At 35.8% G+C, this 22462-nt stretch overlaps 1 protein-coding gene across 1 annotated transcript in view; it reads left to right on the top strand.

Moving 5' to 3' along the window:
• Positions 1-1113: 1113 nt before the first annotated feature.
• Positions 1114-22462, top strand: part of TyrRII (Tyramine receptor II) — a 148511-nt gene continuing 127162 nt past the window's right edge. The window contains exon 1 of the mRNA XM_073975420.1: positions 1114-1500. The gene's annotated coding sequence lies outside the window, so the exon portion shown is untranslated. The remainder of the gene's footprint in view (positions 1501-22462) is intronic.

Below are 22462 nucleotides of genomic sequence, written 5' to 3'. Positions count from 1 at the left end.
TATGGTAGCCCATGAAAAAATATTCTTTAAAAAATCCATGTTTATGGTAGCCCATGAAAAAATATTCTTTAAAAAATCCACGTTTATGGTAGCCCATGAAAAAATATTCTTTAAAAAGTCCACGTTTATGGTAGGTAGCCCATGAAAAAATATTCTTTAAAAAATCCACGTTTATGGTAGCCCATAAAAATATTCCCCCTTTACCTTTTGAAGGTCCTCAGTCTATAGAAGACCTTTAGAAGTTATCCTTTCCATACAAGACTTTTAGAAGGTCTACCGTTGGTTGAAGCCGTGTAGAATGCCTTTTGTCTGTCCGTATTTAAATTTGTATACTGTCTCAACTGTGCTGTAAACATCTGTTCGTTAAACAATTTAATTTAAAAATATACTTAAAAGTATTCCCGTTGATTGCCATTGGTTAGATTAGGGAGTCTCATATGTTGTGTTAGCTTCCCGCATATGTTTGATTTGCTTTGGTATTGCTTCTTTCACTTAAACAAACATGCAAATAAAAACCGCTCAATATTATGTTCACATAGAAGACATTTCGATTCTATAATGTGTATTTCTTCTGTTTCATGGTTGCGAATTTTGAAATTACTTTTTGAACACTTTGATGGTTATTATTGTTGAGAGCTAGAAAGTTAAAAAATATATACAACCGAATAATGAGAACAAAGTAGAATATGATGAGTTTGGCAGTTGAGAAATAACGACGGCATGACGTATTGTTATCACACAAACAGAAGTAAACGAAACATATATCACACACAAAGGCACTCTACGCAACAAGCCCACACAAATTTCTGCGCCAAACTCCTTCCGTGGCCCATCAAAGAGGACAGTGATGAATAAAAAAACACACATATTTTATTGTGGATATAATCCTAGCAAAAAAGTAAAGAAGAAAAAAAAACCAACTCAAACAAATACACTTACACTTGACACCGGGACACTACCACGAACAGTCAGCCAGTCAGTCCGTCGTTACACAGTCACACTTTGCAGTCGACAGACACACACACAAAACACACAGCGCAACAATTAGCCATCCCCACATTCACCAACAAACGTCGGCGGCAAATGGGACCTTCCAGCCACGTTAATGAATTCAGTTAACATTCAGACGTCATAGTGGTTAAACGCATTTCAAAAACAAAAACGGTTGGCTAAAAAATAAACAAACAGTCCACGGAGATATGCCAAAGTTTGTAAAAATAACAAAGTGAATGAAAAGCCAAAAGTGAACAGAATTAATTTATCAGTGAAGAAGAAAAAAAAATAGCTAATGTTACAAACAAAAAAGCGAAATTAATTATACTAAAAAATGTGCATTAAAAGTGAAATCAATATTTAAAATTAGAACAAACATATTTATTGTTGCTATAAAGGATGTAACAAGAAATTAATGGAGTTAATTTTTGAACTAATTTATTCGATGCGGATGTTTTTCCAAAAGGTCAACAAATCGATTTTGATTACTTCGACATTTCATTAAGGGTAAGATTGACCTTAACAACACTTTCATCAAATAATCTATATACATCTTATCTATATATATAAAAGAGTAGTGAGGTGAGTGACTGACTGACTGACTGCCTGACTGACTGATTGACTGACTGATTCATCAGCGCCCAGACGAAACCGCTGAAGCTAAAAAGTTGAAATTTTGGGTTTAGGTTGCTGTTGGGGTGTAGAGGTGAGATAAGGCTGGGTTTTTGGAAATTCGACCTAGAAGTGTACGAAAAGTACTAAAAGGTACAAAATATGGTACCCTTTGTATTAGGCAAACGGTAAGAGCTAGAATTCTGAAATTTGGAATGATGGTAACTGATGGAGAGCTAGAAAGATGTACCAAAGGGTTTTTGGGAATTCGAACTATAAGTGTACGAAAAGTACGAAAGGGTACTAAATTTAGTACAATTGAGATTTGGGTGAACAGATAGAGCAGGAATCCTGAAATTTGGAATGAAGGTCACTGATGAAGAGTAATGATGAAAGGTTTTTGGAAATTCGAACTATAAGGGTACTAAATGGTACTAAATTTAGTACAATTTGGATTTCAGTAAACGGATAGAGATGGAATCCTGAAATTTGATATGAGAGTCGCTGATGAAGAATAACGATGAAAGGTTTTTGGAAATTCGAACTATAAGGGTACGAAAAGTACTAAATGGTACTAAATTTAGTACAATTTGGACTTGGGTGAACGGATAGAGCTGGAATCCTGAAATTTGAAATGGAGTTACTAATGGAGAGTAACAAAGAAAGGTTTTTGGAAATTCTACCTATTAGTGTACGAAAAGTACTAAATGGTACTCAATTTAGTACTATTTGGATTTAGGTGAACGGATAGAGCTAGAATCTTGAAATTTGGAATGAGGGTCACTGATGGAGAGAAGCGATGAAAGGTTTTTGGAAATTCGAACTGTAAGGGTACGAAAAGTACTAAATGGTACATACTAAATTTTGTACAATTTGGATTTCGGTGAACGGATTGAGCTGGAATCCTGAAATTTTGAATGAGGGCCACTGATGGAGATTAACAAAAGTACTAAATGGTACTAAATTTAGTACAATTTGGATTCGGGTGAACGGATAGAGCTGGAATCCTGAAATTTTGAATGAGGGTCACTGGTGGAGAGCAACAAAGAAAAGTTTTTGGAAATTCGAACTGTATGTGCACGAAAAGTACTAAATTTAGTACAATTTGGATTTCGGTAAACGGATAGAGATGGAATCCTGAAATTTGGAATGAGAGTCGATGATGAAGAATAACGTTGAAAGGTTTTCGGAAATTCGAACTATAAGGGTACGAAAAGTACTAAATGGTACTAAATTTAGTACAATTTGGATTTGGGTGAACGGATAGAGCTGGAATACTGAAATTTGGAATGAAGGTCACTGATGAAAGGTAACAATCAAAGGTTTTTGTAAAGTCTACCTATTAGGGTATGAAAAGTACTAAATGGTACTAAATTTAGTACAATTTGGATTTGAGTGAACGGATTGAGCTGGAATCCTGAAATTTGGAATGAGGGGTCACTGATGGAGAGTAACAAAGAAAGGTTTTTGGAAATTCGAACTATAAGCGTACGAAAAGTACTAAATGGTACTAAATTTAGTACAATTTGGATTTGGGTGAACGGATAGGACAGGAATCTTGGAATTTTGAATAAGGGTGACTGATGGAGAGTAACAAAGACAGGTTTTTGGAAATTCGAACTAAAAGTGTACGAAAAGTACTAAATATAGTACAATTTGGATTTGAGTTAACGAATAGTGCTGAAATTTGGAATAAGGGTCACTGATAAAGAGTAAGAAAGGTGTACCAAAGGTCGAAAAGTCCTAAATGGTAGTGAGTGAAACTTGGAATTAAGATTACTGTTAGAATTAGAATTTAGATATGGAGGTAACTTTAGAAAATCATACTAATGTGCACGAAGCAGATTACTGTTGGAGTGTAGGATTGCGGTTACTTTGGAAATTCGTACTTATGAAAAAGTGCTAAATGAAAGTACATTGGCTATAATTTGGATTTAGGTGAACGAAAGAAGTGAGTTATGCAAGTAGTTTTTGGAAAGCCGTGTACGATAAGTGGCAAATGGTACAAAATTTGGTACCTTTTGGTATTTGCTATATGGTACAGAATTTTGTACAATTTGTGATTTTGTAAAGGGGTGAAATTTTTAAATTTGAAATTCGGTATTAGATTAGCAATTGTTGTTTAGAATGGAGGTAGGGATGACGTTTTGAAAATTCGCACTTATTTATACAAAAAGTACTAAATAGTAATATAATTGCTTTCAGCGGAACATATAAAGCTGGAAAAGTGAATTGCGGTCGGGATATAAGTTGAGTATAAGGAAGTAAGCTTTGAAACCTTTAATTATGTGTACGAAAAGTTTGGTAACATGTTGGTACAAAAACCATTTTGGTATTGTGTAAACGGTTAAAGTGAGAAATACCTACTACAGGTGAACGAAAAGTACTAAATGGTACTAAATTTGGTGTTGGGTGTAGGAACAAAGCTTGGATTATATAATTTGGAGAAAAAATACGAAATGAAAAAATATTTGTTATGAAGATCACTCTGAACTTGGAGATAAAGTTCGGAGTTCGGTTGGAAAATGTGCATAAAATCTTCAAAATGCTCTAAGTCTTCAAAGTACTTCTTCTAATAAAAGTGGATTGAAGTAGACATTTTTTAAATAAAGCTTTTATATCCTCTGAGTATTCAAGGTCCAAATGTAAAGAAAATTGGACAGTATAGATTTGTTCTATTTTTAAAAAACACTAAGTCGTGGGGTACCGTTATATGGGGATATATTTCGAAAATTTTACGAACCTATTCGGGTTCTTGGCGAAACCGCTGAAGCTAGAACCTTGAATTGTGAATGTGCGTTATTGTTGTTGTGAAGGGGTGAGAGAAAGTTTAGTGTTTGGAAATTCGTATTGGGAGGGAATGCTGTGTAAGTGAAGGAGTAAAACCAGAAGTCAAGTCTGAAATTTGCAATATGAGTCGCTGTTGGTGTATGTCTGTGATATGAGGTCGTAGTTTTGGAAATCCGAAATAAAAAATATGGTAGCTGTGTAGGGGTGCGATACTGCAGATATGTTTTTTTGGAATTAAATCGATTAAATGTTGGTATTTAAAATAGGTTTTAATACAACAGAACAGAGTTCATATATATTTTATGCCCTTTCCGCATACGAAGTAGCGGGTATTTGCTAGTATACTTATAAAAGAGTTCAGTAATGATGACTCACTGACTGATAATCAACGCCCAGGCTAAACGGCTGGAGCTAGAATCTTGAAATTTTGGGTGAGGGTCACTCATAGTCCGAATAGGTCAGATAAGGCTCGTTTTTTGAAAATTCGAACTAGAACAGTACGAAAAGTACTAAATATGGTACCCTTAGTATTAGGCAAACGCGAAGAGCTAGAATTCTGAAATTTGGAATGAAGTTCACTGATGGAGAGTTAGAAAGGTGTACCAAAGGGTTTTTGGAAATTCGAACTATAAGCGTACGAAAACTACTAAAAGTTACTAAATTTAGTACCATTTGGTATAACGTGAACGGACAGAGCTAAAATCTTGAAATTTGGAATGAAAAGCAAGGTTAAGAAGATAATTTGATATTAGGAGGTGGTTTTGAAAATGTGTACTCATGTGTACGAATAGTACTAAATAGTACTAAATTTGGTAAAATGTGAATTTGGGCAAACCGATAAAGTTGAAATTCTGGAATTTTGAAATTTGGAATTACTATTACTGTTGGAGTGTAGGTTTGAGATATGGAGGTAGTTTTCGAAATGCGAACATATGGGTACGGAAGGTACTAAATAGTACCAAATAAGGTACAATTTGGATTTGGGGGAACGGATGGACCTGGAATCCTGAAATTTAGAATTAGGATTACTGTCGGAGTGTAGGATAGAGGTATTTTGGAAATTCGTACTTTTGGGTAATTGTAATTACGTCATCGGGGGAAGTCATAGGATCTTCATATGGCAATGCGGATATGCTTAGGGTGTCTACTATATAGTTCAGTATTCAAATATATAATCTAAAGTTCATAGCGCCCATGTGAATGTGAATTTGGGCAAACCGATAAAGTTGAAATTCTGGAATTTTGAAATTTGGAATTACTATTACTGTCGGAGTGTAGGTTTGAGATATGGAGGTAGTTTTCGAAATTCGAACATATGGGTTCGGAAGGTACTAAATAGTACCAAATAAGGTACAATTTGGATTTGGGGGAACGGATGGACCTGGAATCCTGAAATTTAGAATTAGGATTACTGTCGGAGTGTAGGATAGAGGTATTTTGGAAATTCGTACTTTTGGGTACGAAAAGTACTAAATGGTACCAAATATGGTACAGTATGAATTTAAGTGATCGGATAGAGCAGGAATAGTGAAATTTGAAATTATGATTACTATTGGAGTGTGGGATTGGGATACTTGTGAAAATTTGTACTTATGGCTACGAAAAGTACTATATGGTACCAAATTTGGTACAATTTGGATTTGGGTGATCGGATACATTTGGAATCCTGAAATTGGAAATTAAGATTACTGTTGGAGTGTTGGATAGAGGTAGGTTTGGAAATTCGGACCTATGGGAACAAAAAGTACTAAATGGTACTAAATTTGGTACAATTTGTATTACGGTGATCGGATGCAGCTGTAATCCTGAAATTTGGAATTAAGATTACTGTTGGCGTGTATGATTGAGGTAGTTGTGGAAATTCGTACTCATGGGCACGAATAGTACAAAATTTGGTACAATTTGGATTTGAGTGAACGGATATAGATGGAATTCCGAGATATGGAATAAGGAGTACTGTTGAAGTGTAGGATTGATAAAGTTTTGGACATTTTTAGTTATCAGTGGGAAAAGTACTAAATGGTACCAAATTTGGTACAATTTGGATTGCGGTGATTGGAGACAGCTGTAATCCTGAAATTTGGAATTAAGATTACTGTTGGCGTGTAGGATTGAGGTAATTGTGGAAATTCGTACTCATGGGTACGAATACTACTAGGGTACAAAATTTGGTACAATTTGGATTTGGGTGAACGGATATAGCTGAAATACCGAGATTTGAAATAAGGAGTACTGTTGGAGTGTAGCATTGATAAAGTTGTGGAAATTTTTAGTTATGGGTAGGATAAGTACTAAATGGTACTAAATATGGTACAATTTGGATTTCATTGATAGGATACATTTGGAATCGTGAAATTGGGAATTAAAATTGATGTTGGAGTGTTGATAGAGGTAGGTTTAGAAATTCGTACTTTGGATACGAATAGTACTAAATGGTACCAAATTTGGATTTGAGTGATCGGATATATCTGGAATCCTGAAATTTGGAATTAAGGTTATTGTTTGAACATAGCACTGAGATAGTTTTGAAAATTTGTACTTATGCGTACGAAAAGTACTAAATGGTACTAAATTTGGTACAATTTGGATTTGTATGAACGGATAGAGCTGAAATCCTGAAATGTGGAATTAAGATTACTGTTTAAGTGAAGAATTGAGGTAGTTTTCGAAAACCTTACTTATGGGTACGAAGAGTAGGATGAACGGATACACCTGGAATCTTGAGATTTAGAATTACGATTGTAGGATTGAGACATGTCGTCGAAAAACGTGCTATAAGTGTACTCAATTTGTTGGGTGTAGGGACTGTGCTGGAATCTGTATGTTTTGGAGTTAGAGTGAGTATTGCAACGTTTGTCTCGCTGTTAATGTGTAAAGGTGAGATAAGGCTGATCTTTTTGAAAATCGAACTAAAAAGGGACGAACAGTACTAAAATAAATATTGATTAAAATTCGCCATTTTCATATTATATTTTGTTATTTGTTTTTATACCCTTTCTGCATACGTAGTAGCGGGCACTTTGCTAGTATATACATAAAAGAGTTGAGTGATGATGACTGACAGATCTACAACGCCTAGACCAAACTGCTGAAGCTAGAATCTTGAAAGTTTGGTTGAGGGTCTTGAGGCGAAGGTGTTCGATAAGGCTGGGATTTTGGAAATTCTTACTCGAAGGTTGTGAAAAGTACTAAAATGTATTAAAAATTGTACCATTTGTATGGCTGACCGACTAATAACACTGATAAACACGACTTTTGTTTCAACCGAAATTTTTGTTGTTTCTAAATGAATTCGACGAGTTATTTTCAAATCCGGTGACGGTTTTTCTCCATCTGCTCTTGTTCTTGAGATATAGCTCAAAACCGGTTTTTACTAGTTTTACCCAGAATTTCGTTATTTCCGGATACAAACTAATATTGTTTTGTGGGGTTTTCGACACTAATATATTAAGAAGATGTACGTACGTTCGATACAAACAGTTTTTGAAATAATTACAGTGAATATATAACGAAAACATACGACGGACCATGTACAAATTGCATATATCGCGCACTTTAAGCTGTAATTACGTCATCGGGGGAAGTCATAGGATCTTCATATGGCAATGCGGATATGCTTAGGGTGTCTACTATATAGTTCAGTATTCAAATATATAATCTAAAGTTCATAGCGCCCATGATTCGGCCATAACTTAAAAATCGCCATGAAGACTGCTAAAGGGAAATCATTTACCAGTGACATCATGGCCACATAAGCCATTTACTTTTCAATGGCAGTCTTCATGATGATTTTTAGGTTATGGCCGAATCATGGGCGCTATGAACTTTAGATTATATATTTGAATACTGGACTATATAGTAGACACCCTAAGCATATCCGCATCGCACATCGAAAAGTAGCAACAGAAACAAGTTAGAAAGTCTTAGGCTCATTATTACATCCTTTCGGTAGTTAAATTTTGGCCGGTATCGGATAGATAACATGTTTTTGGTTCTTACATGTTTCCTTTAATAATAAGTGTCAGATAAACTAAAAGGAGGTTTGTGTTCCTTTTAAAAATTGAGAGCAAATCCATATCAACCAATCAGATTTGAGTAAATTTTATGTGTACAGTCCTTTTTGCTTGATATTGCCATATTTTTACAAAATGTAGCATTTATTTTAAATGGCAGATGTAATAATAAATCTCTGGTAATGCTAACTTTATTCCCTACTTTTCTTAAAGTAAGGTATAACAAAAATGGACTTTAAAAGCAAGATGTCAGAAATGGCCTTAATCGGTTTTGCCGAAATATATGTAATGCCAAGTTTACACTTGAGCTCCAAAATCCACTGGATTTCACGAAATCCTGAAATACACCCCGGTGTTTACACTTATTTTTTTTTTTGATTTCAAACATATCACAATAATCAAGGTAGATGCATATGCGCAGCTGATCGAACATGAATTTTCAAATCAAGCTGTTGTAAATTGAATTAGTCATCAAAAAAATACGACAATATTTCGAAAATTATCGTAAAATTGTCTATATATCGTATTAATTGTGTATAATATTAACAAATGAAAAAAATAAAAAATGATTTTATCTTTAAAACATAATAATAATAAATTTTGATAGATAAAAGTTGTGTTCAGACACTGCAAAATATTACTACTTGCAGTAGTTTTCCCGTTTAGTGCTACAAATGCGTTCCCGTACTCCGAAATCAAGCAAGACTTGCACTTCTCTTTAAACGCGCTGAATAACACCCTCTTCGCCAATTTTCTATACAATTTTGGCAGAGTAAAAACTACAGCATGTTTACATTGATTTTGACATTTCTGCTGCGTTTTTGCAATTTCCGTCATTTTTCCGTACCCATATTTTCAACAAATTTGTATGGGAAAGCAATTTTTGACAATTAGCTCTTTTTTCTAACATTACCATTAAAAAAGTTGGGGAACACAATGAAAAATAGCATTGTAACAAAGTAATTTAACATTTTTTCACATTGTTTACAAACTTTGATTCTAACATTTTTTGTTGCAGCAATTGACCATCTACCTTGTTTATTGTGATACGTGAAAAGTGTTGCAACTTTTGGTACTTTCTTAGGCAAAAACTGGGTTGTATATCATGAGTACTGTGATTTCGATGTTGATTTCGCTGAAATCACGAAACGACGCCGAATGTAAACCAAGCATAAGGGTAAACACGCGCAGATTTCCATTTTAAAACTCGGTTGTAGAAAACTTCTGTGTTAAAATTAAATAACCTACCTTAAAGCTCTATATTGATTTCACAGATTGATGAATGATTAGTGGGTGGCGAATGAATGCAATGCCGATAATTTAACATGCAAGGAGAGGTCACCACGAAGTAATAGCATTTCTCTGCATACATATTTCATCAAAATTTTAACGCTTGTATAAGAGGTACTTTTTTCAAGAATGTGAGATATGGCAACAAAATCTTCCTCGGATAGTTTAATGCAAATGACAAAATATGTAAATTTATGTAAGTGTAATCTGGATCATAAGTACTACATGGGTTAAGCAATCCAAGACCAGGTCTTAAACTGGATCCAATCCAAACGTTTATAGTACTTAGCGTAAGCCCACACATTTGAAAAATTTTTTGGAATTGTACTCGAAGGAGTGGAATCAAAAATGTTATCAAAATAATCCAGATTTAACGTGGGCACCAGCCAACACAGACCAGTAGGTCTTTTCATAGAAATTGTTCTAATCTCTTTCTTGAAGTCTAGTATGTTACCTCATAGAATATCCTAGGACTGATGTAGAGAACATGTTGGACTTCATGTTGATGATCAGTAGGGTTTCTCATAGAGGGCCCCAAGGTCTTTCATAGTAGTCCAATAGGTCCTCTCATAAAAGATACGATGAGAAGACCAGTGGACTTCTAGCAGAAGACTTGCAGGACTTTTATAAAGAACATATAAGTCAAAACAAGTGAAGTGAAGGGGATGATCATGTGATATCCTACACACCTACTCCTGTACACTAACTTTCCACGAAATGTTTTAAATTACATTAAAAAGTATATTTTAAATGCTATATATTTCTAAGTTAGATCTGAAAGAACAACATTTGGATCCAAATCAGGGACGTACGCAGGGGGGGGGGGCAATTATTAAATTTTTTTCTTTGTCATTAACATTTTTTATGTTAGGCGATTTCAAATGAAAACTTATATTTTTCTGAAGTTTCTGTACAGAAAATATACATCAAGTCAAGTTTTGTAAATTTTTTTTTTTCAAGTTTTTTGTTTGTATATTCTTTCTGGGAGAAACTTCCAATGAAATCTGAATTACGTCTTCATGCCACATCATTCCACTATTAAATACGAATTCCGTAATTAATATACTCCATATTTGTTATATTTTATTCAAGCTGTATTGAGGTCTCGAGGCTTTACACTCATCTTGTCTCCAAAATAATTACGAGTTCAGTATTGTGGGAATGGAAGTGCATGAAAAATGTCTATTGGACAAAATGTATGAAGGGTTCTTCGTGGACTATATATTGAAAGCCGATTAAAAATTTGTTTCACTGCCTTCACCAATTTTTCACCCTTCACCACACTGTGGTAAGGGGGGTATTATGTCTTTGTGCATTTGTATGTAACACACAAAAGGAAACGAAATAGACTCATTGTTCCTTTTGGGGATATACATAGAATCACTTTCTGAATCGATTTATACATGTCCGTCCGTCTGCCCATGTATTTTTGTTCGCAACGTACAGTTAGCAATTTTTGTCCGATTCAGCTGAAATTTTGGGGAATAAAATTATTTTATCCATAGGAAGAACGCTATTGCTTTTGGTGAAAATCGGTTCAGATTTGGATATAGCTCTCATATATATTTTCACCCGATTTGACGTATTTGCTGCACCAAACACGCTATATAGGTTGATTAAATTTAATTTGATTAAATTTGGTATGTGTGACTGAATTCGATCTAGAAATAAGTATGCTAAATTATATCAAAATCGGTTCAGATTTGGATATAGCTCCCATATATATTTTCGCCCGTTTTCACATATTTGCTGCACGAAATACCCTATATCTGTCCAATTTTGATGAAATTTGGAATGTGTGACGGAATTTTGTCTAGTAATAAGTCTACCATATTATACAGAAATCAGTTCAAATTGATATATATCTCCTATATATATTTTGCATATTCACAGTGGTATAGGGTATCATATAGTCGGCCCGCCCGACTATGATCCTTTCCTTACTGGTTTTACTTGTTGCTAAACAAGTGGAGAAAATAATGAAGAAAAATGAATTTGTGTGCATCAAAAACTGCTAAAATCTGCTATATGTAGCATACTCAACTGTATTTTGTCCCTATCATCAACAAAGTATAATTGCACATATGTTTGGACGGACAGCCCGTCCGGCTGTATCTCAGTTGTCTGGCAAGCTGGAGAGAATGATAACTCTAGAACGGTCAACTGATTTGGAAAAAGTTTTGGATCTCATAAAAAAAAAATTAGCTAAAATGGTAGTAATCGATTAGATTTAAACTTTGCACATCGCAATATTTCTTCCGGAAATATATCGAACCCAAAATTGATTATATCGGTCCACAAAGTCCATGCTTACTGACGAAGCCCTAAACACTAAGGAGACTAACTAAAATGACTTGTGGGCGCAGTAACTATCATCCAAACAGGCCACAACATTCTAAAAACTCCTTGAACACATAATTTTTGGGGGAAAATATTTTGGTCGTGTATAAATATAAAACGCTTATGGGCACAAGTGGTCAATAGACAGGGTTTTTATTAAGTATTATTGGTTAATAATTATGTGGGTTTATTTATGTATCGATTGTTATTTTTCAAAACTAGGCTTTAAGAAATGTTTGAATTCTAGTTACAATAGGTTGCAAGAACTGTGTCCAGTAAAGTGTTTAATGTCATCGAGTACAAAAACTTCTCACGGTGCGCCTTAACAAAATTTAAATGAAAGGTGAAACTACAATGTTCATAGATGAGAAAAATAAAAAAAAAAAAAAAAAAATCGCCGGATTAATTTTCAAATAAATCGCGGTCAAAGTTCACATATTTTGGGTTATTTTAGGTTTTCACGATTTTGCGTGGGAACGACAAGTCCTATCGAAATGGGACTAAGGAAAATGTTGTAGAGGATTTTCACTGCTACAAAATTTTCCTTAGTTGCCTTTCGATAGGACTTGCCGCTTCCCAGCAAAATCCTGAAAATCTAAAGTGAACCTAAAAATGTGAACCTTGACCGCGATTTATTTAAAAATCCCTCCAGCGATTTTCCCAGATGTAAGCCGTTTCAACTAATGTTAGTAAAGGACACCGTACATGACGTTGTTTTATAAGGATGCGATACAGTCAGTGCATTGTCCCAATTTGAACTTCTATATCTCAAAAATGGTGCAACTTAGGAAACAGTAGTACAGGCCAATCTTGTAGAGAATTTTTACAGCTAGAACATTTTTTAGTCCCATTACGATAGGGCTTGCAATTTCCAAGCAAAACCGTGAAAACCTTAAAGACCCATAAAGACGTGAACTTTAACCGCGATTTATTTAAAAATCCATCCAGCGATTTTTTCCTGTTTTTGGATTTTTCTCAACTATTAACATTGTATTTTCAGAAACCGCAAAAACTTCCCAAGTGTAAGCAACTTTCAATTAAAGTTAGTTAAGGCGTTTTTTAACATTATACCAAAAGTAAAGAATGCAGCCGGAACAACAATCATGAACATTTTCGACTTATATTATTTTGTCACGACTTACCTAGAGTTTGCCAATTGGTTTCTGAGATATTTGTTCGAGCATGCTGTGGCTTAGTCCAAACATGAATTTTGTAGTCTCAAACAGTACTCGGAGAAGGATTTGGAGTCTATGAATCGTAGTCTGTATCGTCCGTTTTTAAATTTCTAAAGTTTTTAATTGGATTACACAGACTCTATCACTTCTTGTAAAAAATCAAATTTGGCGTTTTTATGGCATTAAAGAATAGTTTATTCTTAGGTTATCGACACAATAGCTAGATATAGAAGTCCAATCTGTGCTCGCAGATTCGAGTTATTCTTCTTTTTAAAGGTAATTAATTTATAGAAGTCGTATGGGTATCTCGATATGTAATTAAAAAATGAGGCGTTATGTTCGGGTCGAACTATACCCCTATACCCTATAACTCCTGTATAACTCAATTTGTCCTACTCGCGAATTGGATTGGAATAAAACGCGGATATATTTTAACCACTTTCTGCATGGAGGCTCTTTAACAAAAAGGAATCCCAAAATCTGCTGATATTCTCTTCAGATCTCTGTACTTTTAAAATTCTGGGATATACCATAACGTGGACCTATATTTTTAATCATTTAGGTCAAAAATACTGAAAACGAGGCGCAACTTTTATATAGCGACTATACCAAACGTGGTTTCAATTTCAATTCTAAATATCGAGGACTTATATTTAATACTCTGTAAAAAGTTAAAATTGTATCCCAATATAGCTTTCTCTACTGAATTTTTATACTTTGTGTCAATATTTCATATAAAACCAACAGAAAAACCTTAAACAAGCTTTACGTAACGCTACACACAATTTTCAATTTTCATGATTTTTGGTCAAGTTGGCCCACCCGAAATGAAATCCTGCGTACGTCCCTGATCCCAATATATTATTCACATAATGTCAATGTTATGTAGAAAAATATATAACAATATCTAATTAAGGACACACAGTCAAAATTAACTACTTTAATAATACCTCAAATTTGGTACTAGTAATAATTCGACATCAATACTTTTGGTTAGAAAGTGTGGATATTATCCATTTGACATCAATTCCAAGAGATCTGTTACATATTAGAAGCGATTACCATACTATACGTGTTACAGGTCTTTATTGAAAGGAAAATATATTATTGGATCTCTGTAATATGTGTTAATTTAGCAATGAACAAGTAAAAAAGTATCAGTCAGCTTTGCCTACAGAGATATACCCTCAGCCTATGTGAATTGAAAATTTCATCTACGGACAGATCGACACAATTGTTGAACTTTTGTGGGGGAGGTAACATAAAGAGAAGATCGATATCGGCCATTTTAGAAGTAAAACTAAACTTGGACAAAATATTAGGAGATCTAACGATTGGATAAATTTGGCTGCCCCGTTAAAGGGATATCGTGCATACAATTTTAGTGACATTTTTTTAAATATTGGAGGGAAGTACAGGTAGTTGTTGCCAATCTTCTAACCGAAACTATGTTTCAAAACCTTTTGGGCCGTTTTCTCAAGAAATATGGACTTGCTCATAAAAAACCATTTACCGTCGTAATTGAGGCAGCGAATGCAAGTTGCTTCAACAGAAATCAAAGTAATTCGAGAGCAGGTCTTAAATTGAAGTTATCCAGAATTTTGTGTGGGAGGTACACGCATGAGTTGGCAAATATAGTCCATATTCAAACCTGATATACATATGCCAGATGTTTTAGGATGTGTAAAGTATGGTGGTCCACTCCCTTCAAGAGTTATCGTGCGCACAATTTTTCCGAACATTTTTAAACTTTTGTGGGCGAGTACCTGAAGGTGTGGACCGATATGGCTTATCTTCGAACTTATACTAAGTTTGGACAAAATCTTACGAAGGATTTCGTCCAAACATACTTGGGGTCTAAAACCATTATTTCGATGAGGCACATTTTGATTTTTATACCATTACGGCAATAACTGGATCATCATCTACGAAGCATTTGCAGCATTTCCTGCAGACAGGATATGTATATGTAACAAAATTATTACCAAATCCGTCTTATATAGTTGACTTTATATATCAGGAATGCTCAATCATGTGGTTAAAATATTATGTAAAGTTTTCAAGCACCTAACTTCAGTAAAGATCCAATAGTCTTTTCTTATTTCAATAAAAGCTTTAAACAACTATAGCAGAACGTTGGCACCCTGTCACTTCTAATATGAAACTTATCTCTAAAAATCGATGTCAAATGAATAATTCTCAAGTATTCTAACCAAAAGTCATCCTATGGGATGTTGTTGGTATTGGTCTAGGAGGATTATTTCGCAGCAAATTTGTAATACACTTTCCAATAAATAATTATAATAAAGCCTTTGCCTTCACGTTTCCCAATATTTTTCTTATAAAACGAATAAATGATTCCCAAAATTTACTAATGTTAATCTCTCTACCATATAAAAATAAAATAAAAATTCTTTTGATAAATTTTGGAAAAAAAAGAATTTTGCCCGCCAGACTCCGACTCCGCAACCCTGACTAGAAGGTTGCGAAAAGTACTAAAATTTTTACCATTTGTGTGGCTGATTAGTCACCCTTTAACTGCATCCTTTCAAAACTTTGTGTGAGAAATACCCGAAAGAGTGGTCCGATGTAGTCAATATTCGGACATAATCTGAGTCTGTAAATAATACGATGTACGATGGACCAAATCGGTTTCACCATTTGAGGGTTATCTTACGTAATACAAAAATTTGGGCCGCACAGTGGTTACTGGTCTAAACTCTTTAGCTTTATCATAATTTTTTGTTTGACGGATAACAAAATCAGCTTTCCGGTGAATCAAAAATGATCAAAATCGATCTTTTAATGGCAGAGAAATTGGAGGTTAAAGTTATTTTTATACCCTCAGCATTTATTCTAACGAGGGAATACAAACATTTTCATACGGGCAAAATGTGCCTCATCGAAATAACGGTTTTACACCCTAAGTATGTTTGAACGAAATCCGGTTCAAACAATTTGGATTCGACGTAGCAATGTCCGTCCGCCTGTCTGTCTGGCTGGCTGGCTGGAGCACACGATAACTCTCGAACGGATCAACCGATTTGGTCCAAAATTTGGCCCTCATAATATTTTGTCCAAACTTAGTTTAAGTTCGAAGATGAGCCATATCCACTCTTTCAGGTACCTTCCCCACAAAATTTCGAAAATGTTCGGAAAAATTGTGCGCATGATAACTATTTTACACATCCTAATATATCTACCTAGGGGGTAAGAGATACCAAAGAACGGTCCTGACCGGCATTAACATGGCAAAGTCCAGACACTGACCTCCCGTGGTGTCACCTGGGGTAGCTGCCTTTAACATCCGTTAAAGGTAGTGAGCTAAAATGTGCCGCGCGTTCACCCATAAGGCTGAAAACACATCCAACGTTTGAGTAAAGTTTTGTGTCATTTCTGATAGAAGAATAAAGAAAAATTAAAACTTGGCACCAATTTGTCTTTTATTCATCTACCAGAAATGACACTAAACTTTACTCAAACGTTGGATGTGTTTAGGGCATAAGAACGTTAAAAGCTTGGGTTTGGGCGCCGGGTTAGTAACCCTCCCCTAGAAAAAAGCAGCCTACTATGAAAAAAAGAAAAGAAAAACAAATCCCTCTACAGTTGACGACCCCCGCAAACGTTTTAAGGTCCATGTACCTGAAATGTTCGCACTCTTTATAGAGAACGTGCAGTTTACGCATTGGCAGATATACTTGAAAAGTACAAGGCCGACATTACTGCCATACAGGAAATACGATGAATTGGGAAAGGCGTCACAACAACACCTTAAGGTGACGCACTGTATTATAGCTGCCATGACATAAAGCATGACTTTGGTTGCGGATTTGTAGCTGGTCTCCAGCTTCACACCAGTGAATTAAAGACTTGCTACAATTGGAATAATAGCAAAATTCTTCAACATCAGCTTTATTTGCGCTCATACTGAAGACAAGGACGAACTTTGGATTTATTTTATGAGCGCTTAGAAGAAACATATGACCGTTGTCCTGCCCATGACATTAAAATTGATCTAGGCGATTTTAATGCCAAAATTGGAAAGGAAAATATCTTTGGCCCCACAGTCGAAAATTCAGTGTCCACAATGAAACATCTGACAATGGTATGCGGCTGATAGACTTCGCAGCGGCAAAAAACATGGTAGTTAGCAGCACCAGATTTAAACATCTCGACATCCATAACGGCACCTGGCTGTCTCCAGATCAGAAAATACGAAATCAAATTGATCACCTTGTGATAGATGAAAGACATTCATCGAGCGTGTTGGATGTGCGTTCGTTCCGAGGAGCAAACATAGACTCGGACCACTACCTTGTAGCAGCAAAGGTACGCATCCGGTTAAACGTAGCAAACAAAGCACGAACAGACACAACACGAAAGTTAAACATCGGTAAGCTGCCATCACAACAGATATCCACAGCATACTCCACTAAACTAGCCCAATTGCTTAATCAAAGCACCCCTCATCCCGATAACATATCAGCGCAATGGCAAAACACTGCCCACTCCATGCAAACAGCCGCAATATCCATACTTGGATACCAGAAACCTCCACCAAGGAATCCATGGTACGACCAAGAGTGTCGTGCTGCTACCGAAGAGAAAAATGCGCACGAGAGAGGTATCGGGAGAAAAGGAGAGGAGAAACTTCTTTTCCGCAGGAAAAAGAGAGAGATGGAAAAGCGGGAGTGTGAAAAAATCGAGATGTACAGGAGCCAGAATGAAGTCCGAAAATTCTACCAAAGAGTGAAGCATCAAACTGATGGCTTTGGAACTGGCACCTCTTCCTGCAGAGACCAGGAAGGTAATTTGGTAACTGATACAGATAGTGTGCTCAGGATATGGAAAGAACATCTTTCAAAGCTGTTGGTATCCAATAGCAGCGAAGACGACGAAGATACCACAGATCCAATCCCAGAAGATGGTATTGAATGTATACCGCCCTGCCAAGATGAGGTAAAGACAGCGATAAACCGGCTGAAGAATAATAAGGCAGCAGGAGCCGATGGCTTACCAGCCAAGCTGTTCAAACCCGGAGGCTACACGCTGATAAGGTGTATTCATCAGCTAGTCAGCACCATCTGGCGGGAAGAACGAGTACCCGACGATTGGAACCTGAGTATCCTGTGCCCCGTCCACAAGAAAGGAGATAAGACTGTATGCTCTAACTATAGATCGTGTCAGGGATATTGTGCGAACGACTAAAGCCTTTGGTCAACGAAATAATTGGGTCATACCAATGCGGCTTTAGACTTGGCAAGTATACCATTTACCCTGCGACAAATCCTGGAGAAGACCCAAGAGATGCAGATCGACACCTGCCACCTTTTTGTCGATTATAAAGCAGCCTTCAACAGCCCGCTGCGTTCAAAGGTATTCCAAGCCATGTCTGAATTTGGTATCCCCGCAAAGCTCATTCGGCTTTGTAAAATAACTTTAACTGACACGCACTTTGGTGAGAAGTGCTCATCAGGTGTATCTTGTTAGGCAATCTGACTATGTCTCAACCATAAATTCTTCCTTATATATACTGAATTTATTGCGAATTTGCAATAGGAATTTTATACAACGGATTTTTTAAGGCAGATGACATTGCCAACTCTAACAATCTTATTCATTTACGATTTGTTTGCAGGGCGGACTTTATTTCCACACAGCTGCAATTGTCTCCCACGTGTAGACACATTTAACGGTACTAGTTTTGGGATGTCTTTATTTTTAGAACGCAACAACAACCATTTGGTTGCAATTTTTATGTTTGAAGATAACTCTCGAACGGATCTGCCGATTCGGTCCAAAATTTGGCCTTAGTAATATTTTGTCCAAGCATAGTTTAAGTTCGAATATAAGCCATATCGGTCCAGTCCTTCAGGTACCTCCCCCACAAAAGTTTAAAAATGTTCGGAAAAATTGTGCACACGATAACTCTTGATGGGAGTGACTGATTTGGTCCATACTTTACACATTCTAAAATATCTACCAGATATAGATCAGGTTCGAATATGGAATATATTTGTCCACTCCTTCGGGTACATCCCACACAACATTTTGGATAAATTCACTTTAAGACCTGCTCTCGAATCACTTCAGTTTTTGTTGAAGCAACCTGCATCCGCTGCCTCAATTTAGATGGTAACATTTTTTCACAGGCAAATACATACTTCTTGAGAAAACAGCCCGAATGGTGTAAAAACCCCCTATGGCACCATATGTAGTGGCTGGAGATCCACTTCCATAATGGTATATGTCGATCCATTCCTTTAAGTATCTCTTCTGCAAAACTTTTGATTTTTAATCCTAATCAATATTTTTGTTGTACGCCCAAAATTTTAAAAACCCCCTAAATACATACGTTTTTTGGGAAGGAATTGTTTCAATATAAACAGGCTGAGCGTATATCTCTGTCGGCAAAGCCGACTGGTACTTTTTACTTGTTTCTTCTATATCTACTGAATTTATTGCGAATTTGCAATTAGAAATTCAATACAACGGATTTCTTAAGGCAGATGAACATTTGTGTGTGTGTGGTACCCTAAGAAGTGGACCGATACAAAATATGGATGGACAAAATATTTCGAGATCCAAACTTTGGAACAAACCGGAAGGAGTGGATATATAAGCATCATCTTGTAATTCCATCTAATATTCGACGAAATATTACGAAATCCAAAGTGTGGACCAACGCAATATTCGGTTCGAGAGTTGTCTTGCGCACCAGCCACATTACACATGCGGGCTGTAGGATGATTTTACAGCTTTCTGGTAATTTTCTCAAGAAGTAATAAGGGCCTTGAGTACAGCATGTTGCAAGAAGAATCAAAAACATTAGAGAATAGGTCCTAACCTGCACTTTTCTGAAATTGGGTGTTGGAGGTATCCGAAGGAGTTGACATATATAGTCCATATTCTAACCTGATCTATGTTTCGTAGAAATATTACGATGTCCAAAGTGTGGAACAAATCGGTTACTGCCTTCGAGAGTTATCGTGCGCCCCATTTTAGCGAAAAAATTTTGTGGGGGAGGTACCCAACCGTTATGGCACATCTTATAACTTGATTTAGTGTTCGGGCAAAATATAATAACTGCAAAATTTTCGGCCGAATCGGTTTATCCGCTATAGCGGGTTTTCAGAGCTTTTGGGTCATTTTCTCAAAAATTATGGACTTGACCCTGAAAAAACTTGTACTGTCGTAATGGGGACAGCTAATGCAAGGTGTTGCAAGCGTCTGACGTCTTAGCGTTCTGAACCACAATTCACTTAAAATCGTTCGATGTGAAAGACATACTTACAGTCTATGATGGAAAAAGGCTATCTACTGTAATATGATGTAATATTGAAAAATTGATTTGAATTGAAGCAAATAAAAAGCTTCAATTTGAAATTCAAAAATGCAAGTTTGCAATCTTGGATGTATATATAGGGGCTCCAATTGGCGAAAATTGTCGAGCAATAACAACATCTAATATGCCTTAGGATGTTAACCTAACCAGTTAACGAAACGATCGTTTCATAGCGGTTGATGTGTGTATAGGTCTTCGCTAGATATCAATTTTTATACCCTCAGCATTTATGCTAACGAGGGTTTATACACTTTCATACGGGCAAAATGTGCCTCATCGAAATAATGGTTTTAGACCCCAAGTATGTTTGGACGAAATGTGTTTCAGACATTTTGGAGTCGATTGAGAAATGTCCGTCCGTCTGTCTGTCTGGCTGGCTGGAGCGCACGATAACTCTCGGACGGATCAATCGATTCGATCCAAAATTTGGCTTTCGTAATATATTGTCCAAATTTAGTATAAGTTCGAAGATGGGTTACATCGGTCCACTCCTTCCGGTACCTCCCCCACAAAAGTTCGAAAATGTACAGAAAATCTTGAAGGGAGTGGCCGAATTGGTTCATACGTTACACATCCTATTATATCTACCAGATACAGATCAGGTTCAAATATGTACTATATTTGTCCACTCCATCCGGTACCTCCCACATAAAATTTCGGATAAGTTCACTTTAAGACCTACTCTCGAATCACTTTCATTTTTGTTGAAGCCCCTCCCTCACTTACGATGGTAAATTTTTTTCAGGGGCAAGTCCATACTTCTTGAGCGAACAGCCCGAAGGGTGTAAAGACCCCCTATGGCCCATATGTAATGGCTGGAGATCCACTTCCATAATGGTCAATGTCGATCCATTCCTTTAAGTATCTCCTCCGCAAAATTTTTGATCTTTAATCCTAATCAAAATTTTTGTCGGTTCATACATCCAAAATTTTTAAAACCTCTATTAAAAGATTGATGTACAACATGCACGGGTTTTCCATTTGAAATTCCACTGATTTTCTAGCAGGCTGAATGTGGAACTTAAAACATAAGATTTTATTGAGATTTTCCGTTTTTTTAAGAAATCCGTTTTTAATAAACCAATATAGTTAATATTAATTACGAATCCAGTTGTAAATTTTTCGGTAAAATGTTTGAATCTTATCGGGGTTTGTGGAAATATGGCTCAACTTGCCTAATACCCCATAGCACATTTTATTTTGAAAATTTCGGCTAGTAAATTACCACTAAGGCCACCCCCAATAGCCAATCAATCCACTCAGTTATTTATCTATCTATTTCTATATGTATTTACATAAGCTTTTATCAACGGTAGAAGTATCTCCGCAATTTGTTTTTGTTTTCTGTATAATCAGGAAAATGCGTTTGTAATTGATAATTTTTTCTGTGTTCATCAAATTCATAATTATTATTATTTGGTATTAATAATATATTGATGTGTGTTGCGCATCATGCTCCTCAACATAGCTTCGCTACGTCCCTTTGCTATTGGAATGTTATAATTAAATCATTTGTTTTGTTGTTGTTGTTTGTTTGATAGGAAACCGCTTTCACTGAAGCAGGATATTCGATTGAAGCAATCAACAATTGGTGTTATTCTGGTTCCACACACACATATATATATACGAACACATGTACACACATAGATTAGAGATAAGGTAAGACAATACGTATGGAGTTTTTTGTTATAGCTTTTATTGTTTGGCGAAAATAATTTGTTTGATTTTCGACATTTATGGCTAAATTATATTCTAACATGGATGCATATCCGCAATATGGCAATTAGGTGTAATATTAATGATAGATGTTTGAAATCTCTTAATTAACTAAAGAGTGCATATGGTAAATTTCAAATTTCCTTTACAATTACATAGAAAAAAAAATTAAAAACTTTTTTGGCGAG

Source organism: Musca autumnalis, unplaced genomic scaffold, assembly GCF_047663935.1.
Source record: "Musca autumnalis isolate F117 unplaced genomic scaffold, ASM4766393v1 scaffold_1, whole genome shotgun sequence".
Lineage (NCBI taxonomy): Eukaryota > Metazoa > Arthropoda > Insecta > Diptera > Muscidae > Musca > Musca autumnalis.
The sequence above is the reverse complement of the archived record's forward strand: the minus strand, read 5'-3'. Positions and strand labels throughout refer to the sequence as shown.